General features: G+C 39.7%; 1 protein-coding gene and 1 pseudogene across 1 annotated transcript in view; one reads left to right on the top strand and one right to left on the bottom strand.

Annotated features, from left to right (window-relative positions):
- Positions 1 to 9,342, top strand: part of LRRTM4 (leucine rich repeat transmembrane neuronal 4) — a 661,549-nt gene that overhangs the window by 481,457 nt on the left and 170,750 nt on the right. The window lies entirely within an intron of this gene.
- Positions 6,810 to 9,297, bottom strand: LOC102436702 (annotated as a pseudogene).

Genomic DNA, 9,342 nt, shown 5'->3' with positions numbered 1-9,342 from the left:
CACCCCCAATTGCCCTCTCGCCAGCCTGGCCACCCCCAACTGTACCCCCCTCAGCCTGGTTGCCCCTAACTTCCCCCCCACAGGTCTGGTTGCCTCTTACTCCCCTCCCCCCTGCTGTCCTGGTCACCCCCAACTGCTCCCCTCTGCCGGCCTGGTTGCCCCTAACTGCCCACTCCACTGGCCTCGTCACCCCCAACTACCCCCCCCTGCTGGCCTGGTTATCCATTACAGCCCCCCTGCCAGCCTGGTCACCCCACGCAACCTGCTTGTTCAGTCGTTTGGTTGTCCCTCACTAACCCCCCTGCTGGCCTGGTGGTAGGCAGCCATCTTTGTGAGGTATGAGGGTTAATTTGCATATTACCTCTTTATTACATAGGATGAAGAAATTACATTCAGGAATCTGCAATGACCCTACTAATATAAAATTGTGTCTTAGAGTGTTGGGCCATTATACATTGCATTTCCTACAGGTCTCTGTTCAACTGCTTAATGGATGCTGTTTTTTCAAATATTGTGGCTAAAGGTAGAGTGAAGAAAAGATATTACAGTGATGATTTTTAGTGATGACAAGACAATCCTGGCCACTGGTGATAAAATAATCATGCCTCTTATGTAGAACGAGTTTAGAGTAGTATAAGAACTTGATAAAAACTTGCAGAAGATTCCCTAGCCAGTTTGGCTCAGTAGATAGAGAGTCAGCCTGTGAACTGAAGGGTCCCAGGTTCAATTCTTATCAAGGGCACATGCCTGGTTGTGGGCTTGATCCCCAATATGGGGCATGCAGGAAGCAGAAGATCGATGGTTCTCTCTCATTGATATTATTATCCCTCTCTCTCCATTCCTCTCTGAAATCAATTAAAAAAAACACTTAAAAAAAATAACTTGCAGAAGATAAGTAGCAAAATGCTTCACATTTAAAAAGATGGATGTCATTGGAAAATAAAATATTTCAAATCTATTGTGAACCATCATTTATTATTCTAAAACAACTCTCTTTATTGACATTTATAGGTTTTATCATTTCTTAACATAATAGCAATCTAGGGATTTTGATGTCTGTGTTAGTCATCATACTGGTGTCCAAGGAATGTGGGTACTACCCTTACCCTTCTATGCACACACATACTGGAAAATAAACGAATAGAATGGGCTTAAAAATGTTTTATTAGGGATAACTCACAGAGGATCAGCAGGCTGTACTCCTGTTATCCTGTGGAAAGGTGTGTCAGACCTGGAACATAGCAAACGTTAGGAAAGGGGTCTTACTCTTTTCTGCCCCAACTACCCACAACTCCTCACTCCTATGGTACTGCTTTATCTATTTATAGAGATATTAGGAGAGGGACTCAAAACATCTAGGTCACTAAGTAACAAGGAGATATTTCTCTATCAAATAGCATTGCTAGAAAAAAAAGGGAAGAGTCACAAGCCAGACTAGGGTTGCCTACATAGAAAGGTCACTTTTATCAACTGGAATATTGGTGATTTTCCATTCAATGAACTCAATCTTGCTGAGCCAGTGCACTACACAACTAACAAAGGTGGGAAAGGGATGTAGGCAAAAGAACAGTTTTCTCTTTCCTCACATACAGAATCCATTTCTGTTCATTACAAAAGGCATGGTTTTGTTATTTTGTTTGTTTTGTTCCTGACTTGAGAAACTAACCTTTTTTATTTTTGCACAGACGGGAAGAGCCTAATGTTGTTGTAAATTTTAGAGGAAAAAAAGTGTAAAGGTGTTGCATTTTCCTCTTTAAACAAGTCTTTTCTAGATTCTGGCTTCTTCCATTCCTTACATTTAATCAAAGATTTCTATATTGGAGGTAAATATCCTCAAATGTTTAATGTTTATTTCTTCATTGGCAGCAAATGTATAATGTGAGTGTGGCTTACATTATTTCTATACATACATAGAATCTACTACACTGTTCAAAAAATATAAGGTCAATTTAGTAAGAACAATTTCACACATTTAAAGTGCAAAGTACTTTTAGTATCCAAACTTAAAAATGTCAAGATTTTAAAGCAGTAATTCCAATTTGGATGTGAAAGCTGAAGCATTGTCCTCCAGTACCAAACTATTTGAAAATCTTTAATTATTTATCAATATGCCTTATAGAATAAATGTAATGGTAAAATAATAATTAATTGGAATTATTTCTATACATTTATAGAATCTACTACACTGTGTTTATTGGAACATTGATTCTTTCATTTCAGTAGAATGCAACCTAAGTTGGATAATTCACCAACTAAATGAGACTTAGATGAAACTAAAAATTGTTGATTTTAGTAGTAATGCAATAAGACTTAGAGGTGAATCATTTTAGGGGGATACAATGTCAGTTCCATATCCCTCAAAGTTTGCTAACATGGCTCATTGTTTCAAGCTATTATAGAATGAAGCGCTATTGTTAAAGTCTACACTGCAAAATATTAGGAAGCATTTTGATTCACTTTTATATGTTGGCATGGTTTTACACATGTTTTGGTATAGTCTTTTACTTTTCATCAATTCAAGGTTATTAATTCACAAAATGATTTCCAAACAAAAACAACTTCCTTATTGAGGGGTGATGGAGAGTTGGAGAGTCTTAAGGATGATTAATTTGACAAGATTTAAAAATAATAATTGCAATTGGTCTCTGAAATTTCCCATGGTAGGAAATTAAAATGTCATTTAAAATAGAAGAGATCAAGAAAATCTATAAGATTTCATAAATTTTAACTAGCAGAGGCAAAAAGTAGAAGTTTATATAATATTAATCTTTCAAATCAGGTGACAGAATTTCACTGAACATTTGACTATATATCAACCCATTCTTTATTTTATTTTCTGAATTGCCCTGAAATTCTTATAAAGCATATACTATTTAATTTTATAAATATTTGATAATGTTTTGTGACGATGATCAAGACACAGGACGAATGCATCAACAAAATTACTTATGAATGCTTCATTTCATTACTTCACCATTACCCCCCACCCCCAACTTCTTTTCCACACTCTGGCATAGAACAATGAGGATGGTCAACACCTAGTTCCTGATGACTACTCAATTATACACCTCTCTCAGAAGAAAATATATAATTAGATGCTGAAAGGCCACTTAAGGTAGCCATTCCTTGATAAAGTTTTTCTCATTGGCAAAGACAAAGGTCTGAAATTATAATGATTTTTAAGAATGTTGGCAAGCTACATATTTGTATAATTCCACTTCAAATAAATCCTATTGTAGCAGTTGGGGATTTCAAGACACAGAAAATGATTGTGTGGATAAATCTTTTATGTTTGGGCAGCATCTCCTCTCACTGCCCAAAGATTTCCAATTATATTAAATAAACATTCACATATGCCACCTGAAAATTAATACCACTGTCTATTATTTTATTTTAGCAGAAAAGTCAGTATTTTATATCAACCAATAAAATAAATGTTTTATATCCTATTATAATAAATACAAATGAAATTATGTAATAAATTAATGTATTTGCACCATGGATGCTGATAGGCAAACTAAAAATAAGATTTTATATTCTCTTTAATCTTTCACAAGTATTGACTTCAAAATTAAATGATCTTGTGGTATTACTTTTATTTCCCCTACAGTCCTAGCACAGTATATTATGAATAGTCATGACTCAGTAGAAATGATGAGCATTTATTGAATCTTTACAACATGCCAAACATTCTGCTAACCACTTTAAATACATTTATCAACCTAAAACCTTTAAGAACTGTGTAAATTCAAATATTTAAGATTAGATTATACATATACAGAGATTACTTTTTTAGAAAATGTGCATACTGTCACACCACCAGGAAATAGTCATGTCCCAAACTTTTTTGTTATTCTAGAGTCCTCTTGTCTTCTAGAGTCCTCTTATCTTTTATACTAACTAGACCCTCAGGAAACCATTGTTAACTAACTTTTGCTGAAAAGAATTCTGACATTTCTTAGTGTGTGTGTGTTTGACTAGAAATAATCAACAGATTATGCAAGTCCCTAAAGATTTAGTTTTCCTTTTTTATTTTTAGTATTAGAATGGTCAATGTATTCTTTTTAATTTGTAATTTATTGAATTTATTGGATTAATAAAAGTATATATGTTTCAGGTATACAACTCCACAATACATTGTATATTGTATTGTATGTTTACCACCCCAAAACAAGTCTCCTTCCATCACAATTTATCCCCCCTTTACCCTTTTCTACCTCCTCCCATCCTTCTTCCCTCTGGCAACCAGCATGCTGTTATCTGTGTCCATGAGTCTTTTTTTGGTTTTCTTTGCTTAATCCCTTCACCCTTCTCACCTAGTACCCAACCCTCTCCCTTCACCCAGCTGTCAGTATGTTCTCTGTATGTCTCTACTTTTTTAGTTAATTTTGTTCATTATTCCAATATAAGTGAAATCATATTTTACTTGTCTTTCTCTGGCTTATTTCACTTAGCATAATTCCCTCCAGGTCCACCCATACTGTCACAAAAGGTAATATATATATAGTTTTTTTATGGCTGAGTGGGATTCCATTGTGCAAATGAACTACAGTTGTTGTTTTTATCCACTCGTCTGCGGATGGACACTTGGGCTGCTTCCAAATCTTAACTATTGTAAATAACACTGCAAAGAACATAGAAATCCATATATCATTTCGAATTAGTGTTTCACGTTTCTTCAAATAAATTACCGGAAATTGAATTGCAGGGTCAAAAGGCAATTCCATTTTTAATTTTTTGAGTGACCCCATACTGCTTTCTTCAGTGGCTGCACCAATCGGCATTCCTACCAACAGTATACCAGGGTTCCCTTTTCTCCACATCCTCACCAGCACTTGTCATTTGTGGATTAGCTGATGGAAGCCATTCTTAAAGGTGTGAGGTGATATTTCATTGTGGTTTTAATTTGCAATTCTCTGATGACTAGTGAATCGGCCACCTTTTTATATGTCTATTGGCCATCTGCATGTCCTCTTTGGAGAAGTATCTATTCAGGTCCTTTGACCATTTCTTATTTTTTTGTTTTGTTTCTTTGGTGTTGAGTTTTATAACTTCCTTATAAATCTGGATATTAAGTCCTTATTTGATGTATCATTGGTAAATATGTTCTGCCATTCAGTGGGTTGTCTTTTCATTTTGTGAATGATTTTGCTGTGTAAAACTTTCTAGCTTTAGTCATCCTTTAAATGAAATGAGTTATACTTTTAAAATTTCAACTCTCTTATTAATAATAAAAATGTTTTTTTAAAAGTTGTAAAATAGAAATTCATGAAATGAAAGTTTTATATAATTACACTGCTCATGTTTTATATACAAATACATAAAATATATTATACATGACATTCTATATATATGAGAACTTACAGTAAAACCACCAATTTGTATTTTTATCAAATTGATAAACATCCTGTAAATTCTCCATTGTAACATTGCTGTATGTAACCAATATATTTAGAACATTTATCCATAATATAAAATAATTTTATATAAATTATTGTTCCCACTTTTAATATGTTAGAGTTTGATTAGCTTCTTACAGTTTGGTAATTGGGAGGATGGAGAGGGAGATATGGTGGGGGCAGTCCTTCCTAGTGAGATAACTTGCCTCTTGTCTTCTTTCTGCTTATAGGCTAGGGGAGTCAGTGTGGCATCAGGGGATTTCCAATAGTTCATTTTCTGCTTGGCCATATTTTGTTTTCTAATATACAATAAACCAGTGACTGTGAAGGTGGTAATGATTGAAGTGGTCTGCCTCAAGCCCTGGCAATGATGGGATGCATTGTCTGTAGAGATTTAACAAATAATAATAACATAAAATGAGTTGTTGGCCTTTTAATTTTTAAACCACCCAGCCCTGTTAATTTTTAGACCACCAAGCAGAATACAAATTAAGTGATACTGTATTCTTTTCTGCCTGGATGTAGCCCCTCGACACACACACATACTCCTTGACCCGTTATTGCTTCTTATCATTATAATCATATCCCACAGCTATCAAGACAGAGGAAGAGTTGCGTCACATGTCGTCTTTCAATTCTGTCTAGACAATATGAAATACTTGGGACAATATCAAATACACACACTGCTTACATTTTTTTCCAGTAGGCTGTGCCTTATTTGTTCCAGATACAACCCTCTCCTCTATCTCTTCCTTATTCAAATTAAGGGAAGTGGGTTTGTTCTTCCTAGCTCTCTTTTGTGCAGTTCTAATGAAATTAAATTCATTTTTAAGAGAGGGAATAATTTCTGTTCTGTTTTCTATCTTGTCTTCACTTTTTAAAAATTTTCTTTATTGATTAAGGTATTACATATGTGTCCCTATCCCCGTCCCTTGCCCCAACTCCCCAACCCTTATCATACCCTCACCCCCCTGGTGTCTGTGTCCATTGGTTATGCTTATATGCATGCATACAAGTCCTTTGGTTGATCTCTCCCCCTTAACCCTACCCTCCCCTACCTTCCCTCTGAGGTTTGATGGTCTTCACTTCTTTGATGTTTGTGATATTAGATATAAGACAGCAGCCTTATGCTCCACCTTTAATACTGATGTGGTGTTCTCTTTTGCTAAATTTATGGTGCTGCTAGATTCCTATATTTAAATTGCAGTTTTCTTCTCCATGACATTTATTTTTAAATTCATATTGCTACCAACACATGATATAGTTTTATGAACTTAGAATCTTCCTCTGATTCCAAAGGATGTGCCATTATTTCTCTCTTTCTTTTATTTAATTTTTTAAATTTTAAATACTGCATTTATTTGTCTCTAGAATATAGGTCTAGACCAACTTTTCCACTTTTTATACATTTCACTTGGGGGAGCCATGACTCAGGAGTTCTACTTCTGGGAATCTATCCAGACTCCTGGTTGGGGAGATAAATCCAGTTGTAGACATCACGCTCTGGCAATAAATGGATGCCAACTCACCACTGCCACCATCTGCCCAGGGCCCTTTCTCCTCATTCTTCAAGCCCACAGCATAGCTAGCATGTTGGGTATTGTTTCTCAACAGATCTTTAGCTAAGGATATATGTGGTTCAGAAGTATTGTTGGTTAGTTCTGGTGATCTGGGTCTTGTTTCTTAGAGTCTGTGGCTCTTTCCAAAACATCACTGAGAACTTGTATGTATATTGTTGCACCTTTAAGAATATCAAGTTTGCTAGGCTTCCTGGTTTGAGGAAGAAATGGCACCAGTGCCTACAGTTTAGCCAAATCACAGCTGAGATTTTGTTTTTTTTTTTACATTATTATTGACTAGAGGCCCGGTGCACAAAATTTGTGCATGGGGGGGAATCCCCTCAGCCTAGCCTGCACCCTTTCCAATCCGGAAACCCTTGGGGATGTCCGACTGCCAGTTTAGGCCTGATTCTCTCACAATCCGGGACCACTGGCTCTTAACTGCTCACCTGCCTGCTTGCCTGATTGCCCCTAACTAACACCCCTGCTGACCTGGTGACCCCCAACTGCCCTCCTTGCCAGCCTAGTCACCCCCAACTGACCCCCCGCCAGCCTGGTCATGCCTAACTGGCCCCCCGCCAGCCTGGTCACCCCTAACTGCCACCTCTGCTGACCTGGTCACCCCTCACTGCCCCCCTCTACTGGCCTGGTCGCCCCTCACTGCCATCCCCCTCCACCATCCTGGTTGCCCCCAACTCCCCCACTGCAGGCCTGGTCACCCCACGCAGCCTGCTGTTCGGTCATTTGGTCACCCCTCACTAACACCCCTCCTGGCCTGGTCGCCCCATGCAGCCTGCTGCTCAGTCATTTGGTCGCCCCTCACTAACCCCCCTGCCGGCCTAGTCACCCCACGCAGCCTGTTCAGTCGTCCGTTCGGTTGCGATGGTCACTTAGGCTTTTATATATATAGACTAGAGGCCCGGTGCATGAAATTCGTGCACTGGGGGGTGGGGGTCCCTCAGCCCAGCCTGCCCCTTTCACCGTCCGGGAGCCCTCAGTGGATGTCCTACTGACGGCCACAATCTGGCAGCAGAGGCTCGGAGCAGGCGCCCCGTATGTGTGTGTGTCCGCTGGGGCCTGCCCCCAGCCGCACCACGTAGGCTTGAAGCAGTTGCCCCCCGTGCGCGCATGTGCGCACGCGCGCGTGTGTGTGTGTGTGTTTCCCTGCCGGGGGCCTGCCCCCAGCTGCGTAGGAGGCTCAGAGCAGGCACCCCGTGTGTGTGTGTGTGTGTGTGTGTGTCTGCTGGAGGCCTGCCCACAGCCACACTGTGGAGGCTTGGAGCAGGTGCCCCTCTGTGTTGATCTCTCTGGCTCCTGGCCTCGCCTGTGTGTTGTTCTCTCCCTTGAGCTGTGGCCAGGGTGGGGTGCTGCCTGCAGGCCCCACTAGCCTGCTTGCGGATCACCACAGCAACCTGCTAACAGGCCCTTCTGGGTGCTGACTGCTGGTGCTGCCTGCAGGTGGATCGCCGTAGCGACCCAGGAGCAGGCCCTGCTGAGGGCTGCCTGCCGCCATGCTTGCCTGCTCCAGGGCCACATGACCTGCTCAGGGGTCGCCAAGGCAATGCCTGCTGGGCTCACGTTGCCAGGGTGACGCTGCCAGCGTCCTGCCCCGCCGCTATGGGCGCTGCCATCTTTTGCCGTGGAGTCACAGTTAATTTGCGTATTGCCCTTGTATTAGATAGGATTACTTTAATATCCATATTTCCAGAACTTCATTGGGTTCAAGAAAAAAGAAATAAATACAACAAAATGAAATAGGAACCCAGAATTTTAGCTATATAGCAATAAATTGCACATATGCATATTCATATCTTGTTCCCATGTTTAATGTAAAACAAAAAAACATGAGTTATGTATAATTCATTACCTATAAATATCATGCTTGATCTTTCTTATTTAATGTTTTGTTTTCATCTGTTTTATTGAATTTATTGGGGTGACATTGATTAATAAAACTATACAGAATTTAAATTATATGACATAGATACAGACAACAGTATGGTGATAACCAGAGGGAAAGGGGGTTGGGGTGGTAAAAGTAGACAAAGGGAGGATTAATGGGGACAGAAAGATATCAACTTTGGGTGATGAGCATGCGATGTGGTGTGCAGATGATTGTTTTTTTGAGCTATACATGGTTAAGATATTTCATCTGCTCATGCTCCTTGGCATTGGCCACACCTGTGAACCAGGTCCTCGGTGGATGAGCAACTGCTCCAGGGAAGTCTCTTGAGTTGGCTGATGGTGGCCGGTTGGGGCAATGGCCTAAACTGCTCCTGTAGCAAGTCCTCCAGCACTTCAGCTGAGAGAGTAACCAGGGAGTTGGACATGACATCCATGGTGGTGCCCTATGACATCATTTCTGTGATGCAGTTTCTATGTAT

Source organism: Myotis lucifugus, unplaced genomic scaffold (assembly GCF_000147115.1).
Source record: "Myotis lucifugus unplaced genomic scaffold, Myoluc2.0 scaffold_277, whole genome shotgun sequence".
NCBI classification, from domain to species: Eukaryota; Metazoa; Chordata; class Mammalia; order Chiroptera; family Vespertilionidae; genus Myotis; species Myotis lucifugus.
The sequence above is the reverse complement of the archived record's forward strand: the minus strand, read 5'-3'. Positions and strand labels throughout refer to the sequence as shown.